This window comes from Lissotriton vulgaris, chromosome 1_1 (assembly GCF_964263255.1).
Source record: "Lissotriton vulgaris chromosome 1_1, aLisVul1.2, whole genome shotgun sequence".
Classification (NCBI taxonomy): domain Eukaryota; kingdom Metazoa; phylum Chordata; class Amphibia; order Caudata; family Salamandridae; genus Lissotriton; species Lissotriton vulgaris.
The window spans coordinates 849,415,739-849,430,008 of record NC_141685.1 but is presented as its reverse complement, the minus strand read 5'-3'; the positions used below and the strand labels follow the sequence as shown (position 1 = coordinate 849,430,008).

Genomic DNA, 14,270 nt, shown 5'->3' with positions numbered 1-14,270 from the left:
GCGTAGAAGCATGTATGTGTTGGGTGCAATTGAGACTCTGCATTAGATCAGAGAAGGCGCGCGAGTCAGAGGTTTCGTGAGTGTCTGACGGCCAGTAGTTAAAATCGCCCAGGACCAGCACGTTGGAATTGCTGATGGTAAGCTGGGTGATCAGGTTGCCGAACTGAATAGAGAAGTCGGGCATGGGTTGAGGGGGACGGTAAATCAGCACACAGATGAGCGAGGACCCAGGCTGCTCCAGTCTTAGTACGAGACAGTCTGTCGAGGAGATGCTGAGAAAGGGCACTAGGGAGAACCTAATGGGGTGTCTGATGATAGCTGCAACCCCACCGCCCGCTTTGCCAGTAGGGCGATTGGTCTGCAGAATGTAATAACCAGAGGGGATGGCTGCCAGGATGTCTGGAGACGAGTCATCTGTAAGCCAGGTCTCGGTCAAGAACAAGATGTCAGGCTATTCTGAATCCAGGAGGTGGAAAATTTCTGATTGATGGCGGACCAGAGACCGGGTATTGAGGTACATTACGGACAGTGGGGAGGAAGAGGAGCTAGGGAGTGACGGGTTGCGGGCCACGGGGTCCGGGGTAGGAAAACATTTGTCAGGGAAGGTAGGAGAGATTTCCGGGAAGGAAGTTCTGGTCGTGAACAGGTTGTGAAGTAGCAGTTTAGGGGTGGGAGGGGGGGGGGAGGAAGGGCAGGGTCGTGAGCGGAGACAAGAAAAGAGCGGGTGTAGGTAAGAGGGGAAGCAGAGTAACATGCCCCTAGCCCCGGCCGGCCGCGGACGGGCGCAGACGGGCTTAACTCGGGCGCAACTCCGGCACGCCTACGTCGCGCCCGCTGCGCTCGTCCGCTGCGCTGACACATAAGGGCCGTTTAAATAGGGGCGGAACGAGGGTGGAGTGTCAGGGCTACACTCCAAAGGAACAAGCCCAATCCAAGATGGCGCCCGCGAGCGCTGGGAACCGGTGGTTCCAGGCAGCCCCCAGCCAACAGCTCACCTTCAGAAAATAGAATTTCATGGGTTAGTTGCCTGCATAACAAAAAGGATTGTGTTAAAACAATTAAAATAGATCTTAGCGAGAAAACGCGACCCGCTCGCAATCAGCGGGGCACAAAGCAGGTGATGCCTAAAATTGCTCTCTGAGCGTTAGCAGAGCCAGCCCACTGCCACTGGGCCACTTGCAAACACGGAGCAAGAAGAGAAACGCGCTCCTAAATAGGGGCGGAACGAGGGTGGAGTGTCAGGGCTACACTCCAAAGGAACAAGCCCAATCCAAGATGGCGCCCGCGAGCGCTGGGAACCAGTGGTTCCAGGCAGCCCCCAGCCAACAGCTCACCTTCAGAAAATAGAATTTCAGGGGTTAGTTGCCTGCATAACAAAAAGGATTGTGTTAAAACAATTAAAATAGATCTTAGCGAGAAAACGCGACCCGCTCGCAATCAGCGGGGCACAAAGCAGGTGATGCCTAAAATTGCTCTCTGAGCGTTAGCAGAGCCAGCCCACTGCCACTGGGCCACTTGCAAACACGGAGCAAGAAGAGAAACGCGCTCCTAAATAGGGGCGGAACGAGGGTGGAGTGTCAGGGCTACACTCCAAAGGAACAAGCCCAATCCAAGATGGCGCCCGCGAGCGCTGGGAACCGGTGGTTCCAGGCAGCCCCCAGCCAACAGCTCACCTTCAGAAAATAGAATTTCAGGGGTTAGTTGCCTGCATAACAAAAAGGATTGTGTTAAAACAATTAAAATAGATCTTAGCGAGAAAACGCGACCCGCTCGCAATCAGCGGGGCACAAAGCAGGTGATGCCTAAAATTGCTCTCTGAGCGTTAGCAGAGCCAGCCCACTGCACTGGGCCACTTGCAAACACGGAGCAAGAAGAGAAACGCGCTCCTAAATAGGGGCGGAACGAGGGTGGAGTGTCAGGGCTACACTCCAAAGGAACAAGCCCAATCCAAGATGGCGCCCGCGAGCGCTGGGAACCGGTGGTTCCAGGCAGCCCCCAGCCAACAGCTCACCTTCAGAAAATAGAATTTCAGGGGTTAGTTGCCTGCATAACAAAAAGGATTGTGTTAAAACAATTAAAATAGATCTTAGCGAGAAAACGCGACCCGCTCGCAATCAGCGGGGCACAAAGCAGGTGATGCCTAAAATTGCTCTCTGAGCGTTAGCAGAGCCAGCCCACTGCCACTGGGCCACTTGCAATATGTTGCGTATCTTGGAAGCTGGGTCTGGTGGCTTAGTGGAGTAATGTTTTCACTGTAGGGGCCTTTTTGACCTCATGGTCACAGGTTTGAAACCCTTTGGTTCCACTGAGCCCTTCATCCTTCTGAGGTCGATAAAATGAGTTCCATTGAGTTTGTTATTTAGCGACAAGTTGTCCTTCTGGGTGAAAGTGTGCTTTACAAATGCACGTTATGTTATGTAATTTGTTAATAGCATGTAGTGCTGTAGGTTTGTTTGTGGCCACCCTACTCCCTTGGAGTCTTTGGTTGTTACAGATGTACACTTTTACTTTGACTTAATCTGTTTGTTTGTACATTCTTGCATGGTCATCACACTTACCTTTCCTACTGCTTCGTTTTACGCTCGCCAGTTGTGCAGAAAACTGGCAGGAGTATGTAGAGCAGGTACATCTATAGCACTTTATGCTATAAACAGATGCTTACATTGTAAGTAACATGTTTCTGTCCCTTGAGATTCCTACTTCGTGTATCCTGCTGTCATTATAGACCAGGTGATAGTGCTTTTTATTTTTAGTTTTATATAGCGCGTACTAGACTCGAAGATATCGGGTATCAGAGTGCTTTACATGAGTACCAGCTTAGTTACAGATGGAAGCATTCTTTTTTGTTAGGCATGGGGAGATTAAGTGATTTGCCCAGAATCACAGGATATTGAGCGTCGTTGCCGGGACTCTAGCCCAGTTCCCCAGCTTCGAGGTCGACAGCTCTAGCCGAAAGGCTACATCCTCTCCCATTTTCTCTTTAGGAACAGAATTCTGGATTTTTTGCTATAGTCTTATCTCTACAGAATGAGGTAGAACAGAACAATATCCAACTCCTCTCCTGTTGAACAATACACATTGTAATGAAGTTTTTTTTAAAATAGACTTTCCAGACGCTTTGCAATGAGTATTAGGAACCCACCTCATTTCAGGCCCCCAAATCAGTACACACTCTCTAGCAAATTATGATTATGGGCAATTGATATACAATAAACTATTTTAGCAAATATGGATTCGATTTATCATGAATGGATACTCATTGCTCCCCTTCTTACTAGCTGGGACGTACATAGATAGTCTTTCATGCCTGGATACAATGGTTAGCTGGTGAGGATGATATGGTTACTTGTTAATAAGTGAGGATGCTTTGTAACCCGTTTATAGTATAGGGTATTTTTCACCCCGTTTCTGGGTTAGAGCAAGTAGTAATGCATTGCTGAGACTACCACGATACTCCTCTCAAAAATGGGTTATAAGTGACCAATCAGTGTGGTGGATAGGCCTTGAGCTCAGCGTAAAAGAGGTGTTGGTAAATAACTTGTGCTTTTATAGGCACAACTTGAGTTGTGTGAACATTTATCTGTTAGAAAATAACATGTATGACAATACACACACAATCAAATATATCTTATTTGGCCCTGAAAGCCAGTACCCTAAGAGCTAGTAAATTTATTTAATTAGTAAGGCACTGTACTCCGTGATTTGGTTGTGTTTCTTGTAGCAATGATGTAATAGTGTACACCATTTTTAACATGGAGATATAGAAAAAAAAATCCTTCCCAGGAGTTGAAAAAACACCACAAGTGTGCTGTGTGAATTGTTATGAACAGTGAACTGATAAAGTAAATGTAGCAGAGTCATGGCCTTGACACCAGAAATGACTATTGAGAATCTTCCATTATTGGAAGACGCTTTTATTCTGCTAATGTTGTAGGACAATGCTGAAAATCATGTTAATATAGAATGCCACAGATGGCAGTTCAAATGGTGGATATCCAAAAATGGGGATCAGATTCAGTCAGACCCTCCCATACTAGTCAATAGAAACAAGTACCCCGCATCTGTGGGCAGCCCCGCAGCAGACCCTTTGCCTGTTTGCCCACCCCTTCCCCAAGTGGCCACTGTAGACACTAATGTCGTGGTCTGTAGGAGGCCGGTGAGGTAAATATGGCAGGAACTATATTCCCCTTGGCCATCTTGGGTCAAGACGTATTCAGAATATCGAGCAGATGAAGCAAAAACAGTACCACGGCCCCCTCTCTGGCTATACAATATCCGTTGACCCCAGGGAAATGGTGGAACAAATAGGCAAAAAAAAGGCCCTAGGACCTGTAGATCCTAAGTCTACCATAAGGGTCTTGTCATGGAATGTTGCGAGCTTAAGCACTAAACTTGACCATATAGATTGGGGTCTTTTTGTCGACCACTTTGCTATTTGTTTCTTCCAAGAAACCTGGTCATACTTAGAAGTACAGTGACCTAGCTTTGTAACTCATTGTGCAGAAGCTATAACCAGGGGCAGACTGTCCGGGAGTTGCTGACATGGGTGGGAACCCATTTGGGTTGCAAAGTAGAAAAAGTGGAGGTGATTTCAGACGACATACTGTCCCTTATCGTGCAAAAGTTGAATTTATTTCTGCAGTCATACATGTAAATTAAACTGTATATATACTTTTGTATAGCTAGGCTGCATATGACGGTGAATGATAACCGCTCATATTGCTTTTCAAATAATACGCAGTTTTTCTCCTCTATGCCACTGAATCCTTTCTTCCTTCTACACTGAGCACCTCTCATCCCACTAGCACGTTCCCTCTTGGAGCAACCTCATTTTAAACTGGTACTCTTTGAATATGTAATGAGTTTCCACCTGAAAACAAGTGCATTAAATCGCTTGGTGGACACAATATAATTTTGGTCTGTTGTTGTCTGTTTATCCTTTGAAAGTCTGATGTTTTAAGAAAAATTGATTTAAGTCTTGGTTAGGAGCTTGCCCCGAATTTTGGCTCTAGGCTCTTCATTGAACATAATATTTAAATTAACTGTGTTCTGACTAAATTGCTGTTGTGAATAAGGTTCTAGGACCATTGTCTTTTGTATCACGTAGTGCCCACGTCCAGGACTAACCTTGGGAATACCCCATTTTTTTGAAAGGTCAGATAAGGAAGGGAGGCACACTTTCAACAGATTGCCTAGCACCAGCCTGATGGACTTAATCTTAGTCGATGTTAGATTATGGCCATTTGTTACTGACCTGACAGTCATTACAAAGCACAACAGCAACCATAATGTGCTTGCCCTAAATCTGGACCTCCCCCTCGCCAAGCTCACAGCCACGCAAGTACAACCCTCTGATTGTAGACATCAACAAGCAACTAACAGATGCAGGATAGCCTGGTGTGAAGTGGTGCAATCACAGGAGTCATTAAAGTATATTCACAAGCTAGTGACAGAGTCTGGGAGACTTGTGTATTAGAGATTTTATCCCGGGCCAGGAAACTCCTCTAGTAAGGATTCGGGAAGTACCTAACCAACTCTTTGCAGAGTAAAAAAAAACACTTTTCTGTAGAAGCCGGGCTTATGGGAGCGAGAAGAAACCTGTCTTCGTGGTTTACCAGTCATTGCAGGTCTGCCAAACTTGCGCTTATCACCACAATTAAGTCACAAGTTTGATGCACAATTCCAGCCACAAAAGCGGCTTTTAAGAGGGCTGTCAATAATGCCAGGAGGGAATTGGACCTAAGGAGGTGGGAGGCACTTCTTGTTGCCTCCAGTGACAAAGATCAAGCAGCATTTTAGAATGTAGTTGCCACTGAGAACAATCAGGATTGTTGTTATTGAAAGCAACATCGCTGCTGAGGACTGGAATACACACTTTTTAAATCTCTATTCAACAGTTCCGGGTGACAGTGCACTTCCAGTCCCTGTAAGAAGGCCTCAGCTACCATCTACCGAGAACCCACTCGCTACACACGAGTATCTGAATATTACATGCAAGGAAGTGGTCCTGGCTATTATGGAAGATTGTCCCGCACAAAGCCGCTGGCCAACACAAAATACCACGTTACCTGTTTTTAGCTGGGACCGATGCCTTGGGTCCCGGTCTCTCAGTAGTTTTTATGATTTAAATGTCTTTATTGATTTTCAACACACAAACATATCTCACGACCGAGAGTCGACCTGCTGGCGGGGCTGTGACCAGGTGGGCAACCTAGTGCATTTACTGTGGGACTGTGTACATATTCAACCCTATTGGACTCAGGTGTTGGATGAGGTAGACAAGCACTTTGAGACGGAGATCCCACGCTTCCCAGCCTACGTACTACTGGGTCTTCCCAATCCCTGACCTACCCACTAAGATCTCAGAGGCAGGCAGAAAGCCATCAAACTGGGCTCAGCGGTACAAAATATACTTACACACTAGCGCACTCCCTACACACCCTATTTTACAGGATGGCTTCACCAGTTTTTAATGCCATTATTAGTGGGCTACCAATCCGTCAATCATGGGCAGGGGCATAAATAATCCCTATATACAAAAAGGGCTCCCTCTGGTGCCAGCAAACTGCAACCCCCATCAGCCTAATTGTTAATTTGCAGAAACGCTTTAGCAGAACTATTTTATTAAGACTACAAGATTGGCTAGAGGCTAAGGACATTGTAAGCCCCATGCAAGCAGGATTCCGTAATTGCACATCAACAATAGATTAAGTGTTTAGGCTGCAGCTGATGTACTGGAAATCTATTGTTTAAAAATGGCAAACTTTATATGGTATTTGTAGATCTTCGATCTGCGTTTGATTTGGTTCCCAGAAATATGCAATGGAAAGTGCTGGCTGAGATGTGTGTCCCTAGTTACCTTTGTTAAATCATTGAAAGGCTGCATGAACCAAACTTTGCCCAGGTCTGCTGTGGCCGACTAGGAGAAGTAACAGAACAATTTCCAGTCAATGAGGGTGTTAGACAGGGCTGTGCTCTTGCTCCAACACACTTTACACTGTTGACTTGGCTGCCCTCCTTTATTCCTGTGACAGTGATGACCCTCCATTAGCCAATAGGAGGATCCCAGTGCTAATGCTTGCAGGCAACACATTACTCTTATAATAATCGCCCATGGGCATACAGAGAATCCTGGATAAATTTAGTATCTTCTGTATAAAGAGAGGGTTGGAAATAGATGTCAGTAAAACAAAGTCATGGATCTGAAAGAAACAGGTTTTAGTATTAGATTCCTTACCTTAGAATATCCCCTGGCGTCAGACTGGATCCGGAAACTTTTGCGTAGCAGTACCCTTGCGCATCGGTAGGCGTCGTCTATGGCTCCGCGTCCGTCGTTGGTGCCGGGATGACGTCGCCGGAGTACTTAGACGCCGCAGTCGCGCGCTGACGTCAGTTCTTCTTTTTTACGCGCCAGCAAGTGCCGATCCGGAAAAAGTGGTACCCTTAGTCAATTTTTTACTAAACTTTTTTGATCCTTTTTCGAAGTCTATCTCCTCCGACGGTGCCGGTAGGGATGCCCGGATTCAAACCCTGCGCCGACAGCGACCGACTGATGTCGGTTACCGACCCCCATCGCCGGTGTCTTCACTGTCTGGGCATCGACCACGACGACAAGGCCTGCTCCGACTGCCGGACCCTGACGTCCAAAGCTAGACTGGAGCGGTCCCGCAAGCGATTCGAGCTCCGGCAGTCGGCCCGCGCCGCTCGAGGTCCCAGTCCGAAAGGAGGTCGAGGGACCGGTCGCGGGGTCTAAGCCATCATAGCTCCGGGAGTCGTCTTCGGGCTCGAAGTCCTCAGGTAAGGGACACAAAAAGTCAAAGAGGCGTCATTGCTTTTCCGACTCCCCCCGACGCTCGCACGACGCAGCCGGGGGTTCGGGCGACACCGCCCTCGCGCCTCTGCCGGAGCCGCAGGCGTCGCGGCCTGCTTCTTACCCGCCGGTCCCTGGGCAGAACGCGACGCCGGAGGAGATAGAGGCCTTCCTCGCGGCCATGAGGTCGCTCACTCCTCCGTCGGGCTCCGCGGCGCCTTCGGGCCCAGTGCTCCGGACTGGGGGCCCCAGCGGGTCGGGTGCTTCGGCCCCGACGCCGCCGGGTGCTTCGGTCCCGGCGCCGCAGGCCCCCGCTGGATCCGGTTCTGGATCCGGGATGTCACCGGTCGACCTTACGACCTCCCCGATGCCGGCCCCCAGGGTGTCGCCTCTGGCACCACCTCCGGGCGGCGCCGTCCCCGATCCCACCCTCGATTCGGGTCCGGCGCCGGACTGGCGCCGCTCTCGACGCCAATGGGAGATTTCTACTTTGGTCCTGAGTTTCAGGAGATGGGTGGCGAGGGGGATTGGGAGAGGTCTGAGGACCCTCTGGCACAGGAGTGCCAGTCTTATCAGGACTGTACAGGTGAGCTAGGTGAGGCCAGTGGTCTGGACACCTCGACAGACACTGGTTTTGTCTCCCTTCCTACCGTGGCTACGGAGGAGGGGGCTGCCTATAGTGTGGTGCTGACGCCGGCGGCCAAGGCCTTGGGCCTGGAGCTCCCCGTCGCGGCCGTGAGGACTAACCTCCTCACTGAGGTCCTTAAACTGCAGGCAAGCTCGGCTGAGCCTCTGCTGTCGTTTAATGAGGCCCTGTCTGACGTTCTTCTGGGCACTTGGTCCAAGCCCGCTATAGGTCAGCCTGTAGATAGGAACGTGAGCAGACGCCACCGCCTGGCTCCGGGCGACCCTTGCTTCCTGTCCACCCACCCCACCCCTGAGAGCCTGGTCATCCAGGCCTCTAACTCCCAGACCGCATTCCTGAAGGCTCCCTCCGATCGGGAATCCAAGAGGTATGAGCAATACGGAAAGAAAGTGTTCTCCTCCCTGAGTTTGGGGTTGCGGTCCGTCAATACTGCGTGCCTCTTGGGTCGTTACTCCCACTCTCTGTGGGACACGGTCGCGGATGTGCTGCCACAATGTCCGGAGGAGGCCTGGACTAAACTTGCCCAAGCCCTTGCGGAGGGTCGAGATGCGGCATGGTTTTCCATCCGGTGTGGGCTGGATACCACGGACTCACTGGGCAGAGCGATGGCAACGACGGTGGCGATTCGTCGCCACGCCTGTTTGAGGTCTGCCAACTTTTCGGCTGATGTCCAAAACACCCTTATGGACATGCCGTTTAATGGCCATCGCCTCTGGCGACAAGGCAGACCATGCGCTTGAGCGCTTTAAGGACTCCAGGGCTACGGCCAAGTCCTTGGGCCTCTCGGCCCTGCGCCAGCAAACGGCTGCCTTTCGCTCCATTCGTGGCCAAGGAAGGGGCGCCCCCACACGTCCTGCCAGCCGCGGACCGCAGACTACCATCCAGCGCGGTGGCGGACGTGGAAACCGGCCTGGCAGCTGTCTGGGACAACGGCGAGGCCAGTCCACACCTGCCCCTGCAGCACCCGCCTCAAAACCCTCTTAGACCGAGCTTTCCGGCCCATGTGACGCCAGTGGGGGGCAGGGTTCACCATCACCTCCTCCACTGGCGCACTGACAAATCGACAGATGGGTGCTACAGATTGTCCGAAGGGGCTACTCCCTCCCCTTCGAGGCAACCCCTCCAGCCATGCCATCGCAGTACCACTGCGTGTCGGTGGATCACTTGAAACTTCTACAAGAAGAAGTTACGGCCCTCTTGGCTATGGGGGCCATCGAGCGCGTTCCTGGGCCAGAAGTAGGGTGTGGTTGTTACTCTCACTGCTTTCTGGTACCCAAGAAGGGCAAAGGGGGGCCTACACCCTATCTTGAACCTGCGGAACGTCAACGGCTTCCTCCGGAAGGAGAAGTTCAAGATGCTGACACTGGCTCAGGTCTTAGCTGCCATGGACCCGGGAGACTGGATGGTAGCGTTGGACTTGCAGGACGCTTATTTCCACATCCCCGTCCTGCCGGCGCTACCTGCGGTTCACGGTAGGCCACGAGCACTTTCAGTTTACCCTGCTCCCCTTCGGCCTTACCGGCGCCCCACGGGTGTTCACGAAGGTGATGGCGGGGGTCGCAGCTCATCTGCGCAGGTTAGGGGCTTCGGTCTTCCCCTACCTCGACGACTGGTTGTTGAAGGCGGGCTCGCCCCAGACAGTCGTCAGCCACCTCCAGACTACGGCCGACCTACTGCACCAGCTGGGGTTTTCCATCAATGTGCCAAAGTCACACCTGTGTCCCTCTCAGAAGCTCCTCTTCATCGGAGCGGTTCTCTACTCGGCGCAGTTTCGGGTTTATCCTCCCGAACAGCGGGTTCGAGATATTCAGGCTCTGATTCCGATCTTTCAACCCTTATCCCGGGTCTCGGTCAGGTTGACGCTGCGGCTTCTGGGGATGATGGCCTCCTGCATCCTTCTGGTGCATCACGCCAGATGGCGCATGCGGGCTCTGCAGTGGGACCTGAAGTTTCAGTGGGCCTGGCATCAGGGCAACCTGTCCGACCATGTCCTGATCTCGGAGGGCCCTCCCTGCGACACAGCTGCAGTGGTGGCTCACGGACCGCGATTGGGTCAGCGGCAGATCCCTCTCCCTACCCCAACCGGAGCATGTAGTTGTGACTGACGCATCCCCCCAAGGTTGGGGGGGGGCACATGGGAGAGGCGGAGATCAGAGGCCTCTGGTCTCCGGCGGAGTCCTGGCTCCACATCAACCTTCTGGAGCTGCGGGCGATTCATCTTGCACTGAAGGCATTCCTCCCCTCTGTCCGGGGGAGTGCAGTGCAGGTGTTCACAGACAACACCACCGCCATGTGGTACTGTAACAAACAGGGCGGGGTGGGGTCGTGGACCCTATGCCAGGAGGCTCTGCCCCTCTGGCAGTGGCTGGAACATCAGGGCGTGCCCCTGGTGGTTCAACACCTGGCAGGTTCTCTGAACGCCAGGGGGGACAAACTCAGCCGACGGTGCATGATGGATCACGAATGGCATCTGAGCTCATACGTGGCGCAAGGCCTCTTTCAGCGATGGGAAGAGCCTTGGTTAGATCTATTCGCCACCGAAGAGAACGCGCAATGTCATCAGTTCTGCACGTTGGAATTTCCAAGGCGGCACTCGCTAGGAGACGCTTTTCCACGCAAGTGGAGTTGCGGTCTGTTGTATGCCTTTCCGCCTATACCACTTCTGCCCAGAGTGCTGAAGAAGATCAGGCACGACCGGGCCCAAGTTATCCTTGTGGCTCCGGACTGGGCACGAAGATACTGGTATCCCGAGCTACTCAGCATGTCAGTCGATCCCCCGATTCGTCTGCCTCTTCAGGAGGACCTTCTGTCGCAGCAGCAGGGGACGGTCCTCCACCCGAACCTTTCCAGTCTCCACCTCCATGCTTGATGATTGAGCGGCGATAGTTGAGGCCATTTGACTTGCCTCCTGAAGTTTGTAATGTGATTCTGGCATCCAGGCGTCCCTCCACAAAGTCGGTATACCCCTGCAGGTGGAACAAATTTGGGGCATGGTGCACAGCAAAGGCTGTGGATCCCCTTTCTGCCCCTCTTTTTGAGGTTCTCCTTTTCCTTCTTTCTCTTGCCCAGCAGGGCTCTGCTCTGGGCACTCCCAAGGGCTACCTTACTGCCCGTTCCGCCTTCTTAAGGCTACCTGATCAGCCTTCTTTGTTCAAGTCCCCGATTGTAAATAGGTTCTTGAAGGGCATTACTCATATTTTTCCCCCTGTTCCTTTCGTGATGCCTCAGTGGGACTTGAACCTTGTACTAACTTTTCTGATGTGCGCTCCCCTCGAGCAACTTCATAACTGTCCTCTCCGTCTTCTTACCCATAAGACTGCTTTCCTGGTTGCCATCACCTCTGCCAGGACAGTGAGTGAGCTCCAAGCTCTTTCATCCAAGCCTCCTTTCCTTTCTGTCCATCCGGACAAGGTTGTGTTGCGGACAAGACCCTCTTTCCTGCCCAAGGTAGTCACAGCCTTCCACATCTCGCAGTCGATCACCTTGCCCACCTTCTTTCCGCCTCCGCATCCCTCTAAAGAGGAAGAGCGGCTCCACCATCTGGACACAAAACGTGCGCTCTCTTTCTATTTGGATCGCACACACCAGTTCCGGGTGGATGACCAACTCTTTTTTGGTTACGTGGGCGCTAAGAAGGGACGGGCGGTGCACAAACGGACCATCTCTCGGTGGGTCGTCTTGTGTATCAAGGCATGCTACTCTTTGGCTAATAAGGAGCTTCCTGTTGGGCTGAGGGCCCATTCCACTCGGGCCACGGTGGCTACTACTGCCCTGAGCCGGGGAGTCCCCTTGCAGGACATCTGTCAGGCAGCTACGTGGGCCACGCTGCATACATTCGCAAGACACTACTGCCTGGACAGCCAAGTCCGGAGGGATGGCTTCTTTGGCCGTTCCGTCCTCCAGGACTTTCTGGTGTGATTATTGGTTCGCAGACCCACCACCGGGGTTGGTATTGCTGAGGTATCTATTCTAAGGTAAGGAATCTAATACTAACCTGTTTCTTTCAGATGCACAAGTTACTTATCTTCGGTAACAATATATCTGTAAGAAACAGTAGTTAGTATTAGATTCCTTACCGCCCCACCCATCCTCCCTGTTCTGCGAACCGATATCTAGGGTTAAGTTCATCCCCTTTCAGGGCCCTGGTTTCATGGCACCAGTGTTGGTTTTTGTCATGGCTCTGCGTTTCTGGCACCGAAAAGCTGTGTATAAGAACTGACGTCCGCGTGCGAGGGCGGCGTCTAAGTACTCCGGCGACGTCATCTCGGCGCTGACGACTGAGCCGCAGACCCTACCGACGCGCAAGGGTACTGCTACGCAAAGGTTTCCGGATCCAGTCTGACGCCTGGGGATATTCTAAGGTAAGGAATCTAATACTAACTACTGTTTCTTACAGATATATCGTTACCGAAGGTAAGTAACTTGTGCTTTTCAACCCCTGTAATACAATATGTGCCAAACCCACCTTGAATGGGTCCCCACTAGAGAAGGCCTATCTGCTTGACTCATTAGGCATCACTCTGAACGAGAAGCTTGATTCGGCTCCACATATTTTAAAACATAGGCTCAAATTGGAGCAATATGTTGGTGGTTTGCTGATAGTTCACCGGGGTGCCTCTTTCAAACCGGTCACTCTGGTGGGCCAAATATACACCATCCAAGCACTAGGCGCGGTTCTCTATGGTGCCGAGCTCTGGGGATCAAAAGGACACCAAACCTCTAGAAATAGTCGAGAATAGTTTCCTGAGGTAAGTGCTGAGCCTTCTGGTCAGCCGTTCTCTAGTCCTGCTAAGGTTATACTTGGTGCTCAGGCCAATCTTAGAAATAATTGCAGTCAGACCATGAAGGTATTACAGAAAACTATGGGCTACTCCCCAACTGCTCCGCTAAAGCCGGGGCCTAGAAGAGATATATAGTCTTCCAAGGGTTGGCACTCTCCCCTGGATCAAATATGTCTGAGACGCATTGTCAAGCCTGTGGTTAGTTAAACTCTGGGACGATCCTGTGGGGATTGGTCTGTTAACTAGCAAATCGGAGCTGAAGAGGTGTTCTAGGAACTTCAAAACTGGTATGCTCATGTCAAGCCTAGCCCTAGGTACCTTAACAGGCTCCTTCTTTAGGCTAAAGGACTTTTACAAAACTGAGGAGTTCCTAGATGAAGTTGAACCAAATCTGGCCAGAAAGCTGTATGTCCAGTTTAGGCACAGGTCACTGCCAATTTGATTAATCATGTTGAAATGAGTCGGACTGCCCAACTGGTTGCAACGGCAAAAAACAGTGGCTCACACCCTGTTTTCTGCCCTGATTATAGTAGGCCCAGGGCAAAATGGATAATCATTATTTGCAGGAACCTGGGTACCACACATTGACAGTAGCAGATACATTGTATTTGCAGTATTCAGGTATTATTTGATATGTGGCGAATGAGGAGGAAAAAACGTCCTGCCAATGGCTGTTTGAAAGGATAGCAGCGCTGTAAGGCCCTTAGTGGAACCTCACATGTGGGAATGTTGTCTTTGTTGATGTTCCAAATAATATCTTTTCTCTAACCTACTAATGTGCTGCGAGCACTAATGCCTTGTATCAAGTTGATAGATTTAGTTTATAGCCCTTTGAAAATCATTGTGTCTTTTTAACATGCAGTGTCACTTTTGTGTATATATAATGTGGGATAATGCTTTACCGATTTTATCTAACTATTTTTAATGTATTTAAATGATGATTGTAGGCCATTTTTATTGTCTTGTATATTGTACATAACCACATTGACTTTGTATTTTTAATGTTGTGTATGTGCATGTCTTTTGTATGCCA

The 14,270-nt window shown here is 50.7% G+C and overlaps 1 protein-coding gene across 1 annotated transcript in view; it reads left to right on the top strand.

The window, feature by feature from the left end:
* KIF14 (kinesin family member 14) overlaps positions 1–14,270 on the top strand; it is a 625,766-nt gene that overhangs the window by 477,087 nt on the left and 134,409 nt on the right. The gene's annotated exons all lie outside the window — the stretch shown is intronic.